The sequence below is a fragment of the Sinocyclocheilus anshuiensis genome, unplaced genomic scaffold (assembly GCF_001515605.1).
Source record: "Sinocyclocheilus anshuiensis isolate Anshui unplaced genomic scaffold, SAMN03320099.WGS_v1.1 scaffold579, whole genome shotgun sequence".
NCBI lineage: Eukaryota > Metazoa > Chordata > Actinopteri > Cypriniformes > Cyprinidae > Sinocyclocheilus > Sinocyclocheilus anshuiensis.
The window spans coordinates 2,527,265-2,529,150 of record NW_015551075.1 but is presented as its reverse complement, the minus strand read 5'-3'; positions in this window follow the sequence as shown (position 1 = coordinate 2,529,150).

The following is a 1,886-nucleotide window of genomic DNA, read 5'->3' as shown; positions in this document are numbered from 1 at the left end:
TATTCTTGTGTCTTGCCCGCCATATACCTGTTTGCCATTGTTCGACCCTGCCTGTGTTTCTGACCTCTTCTGCTTTCAATAAAAGCTTGCACATGGATCCGCACGTCTCACGTCTTGTCAGCCCTGTAACAGCGTCAGTATTTGTACGTTTAGATGTTGAAAATACGTCAGTATTTGTACGTTTAGATGCTGAAAATACGTCAGTATTTGTACGTTTAGATGCTGAAAATACGTCAGTATTTGTACGTTTAGATGCTGAAAATACGTCAGTATTTGTACGTTTAGATGCTGAAAATACGTCAGTATTTGTACGTTTAGATGCTGAAAATACGTCAGTATTTGTACGTTTAGATGCTGAAAATACGTCAGTATTTGTACGTTTAGATGCTGAAAATACGTCAGTATTTGTACGTTTAGATGCTGAAAATACGTCAGTATTTGTACGTTTAGATGCTGAAAATACGTCAGTATTTGTACGTTTAGATGCTGAAAATACGTCAGTATTTGTACGTTTAGATGCTGAAAATACGTCAGTATTTGTACGTTTAGATGCTGAAAATACGTCAGTATTTGTACGTTTAGATGCTGAAAATACGTCAGTATTTGTACGTTTAGATGCTGAAAATACGTCAGTATTTGTACGTTTAGATGCTGAAAATACGTCAGTATTTGTACGTTTAGATGCTGAAAATACGTCAACAATTATGTAATGTGTTCTGTTGTTGTTAGTAGTAGTAGTAGTAGGCTATCAGATTCGCAATAACTTTTGATCAGGCATTAAAAACAGCGATCACCACCGAAGGGAGATTTCGAACACACAAGCGAAGAGATTTAGCTTGGAGCATGAAAACCACGCTCAACGAGTGAGTAAAGTCGTTTTTTTATCTGATGGCATTTTTTTATGATTAAAGGTTGTTTTAGTTAATTAAGTGCAGTGTTACAAAGTTATTAGTCCATGCCAGCTTTCTTATATTATAACTGGTGTTTGTAGGAACACTTTAGTAATCACAGGATGAATGGGCGATAAACAATCAGTAAAACAACGATTTCGATGCTAAACTATTGCATAATTTTAAATACGATTTGTAGTCAGTGGGTTCTAAAGTTACCATTGCGACCAGCTATAATCATAAGAAAATGCCCGTAAGTAAATGTACGTTTTATAGAACCACATTTTACGTAAAATACATACGAATTATCATGAGATCACGTTGGTTTATTCAGATCAATCTGTAATGATATCAAATAAGTGTTAAATGTCTAGATATTTCATTTAATAACAACAATTATGTAATTTGTTCTGTTGTTATTAGTAGTAGTAGGCTATCAGATTCGCAATAACCATACACAGCGGAGGGATTTCAGCATGGAGGATGAAAACCACACTCAACGAGTGTGTAAAGTCATTTTTTTATCTAATGGCATTTTCTTATGATTAAAGGTTGTTTTAGTTAATTGTGCTGTTTGCAGTGTTACAAAGTTGTTAGTCCATGCCAGCTTTCTTATATTATAACTGGTGTTTGTAGGAACACTTTAGTAATCACAGGATGAATGGGCGATAAACAATCAGTAAAACAACGATTTCGATGCTAAACTATTGCATAATTTTAAATACGATTTGTAGTCAGTGGGTTCTAAAGTTACCATTGCGACCAGCTATAATCATAAGAAAATGCCATCAGATAATAAAACGACTTTACTCACTCGTTGAGTGTGGTTTTCATCCTCCAAGCTAAATCTCTTCGCTTGTGTGTGTTAGAAATCTCCCTTCGGTGGTGATCGCTGTTTTTAATGCCTGATCAAAAGTTATTGCGAATCTAATACTACTACTACTAACAACAACAACAGAACACATTACATAATTGTTGTTATTAAATGAAATATCT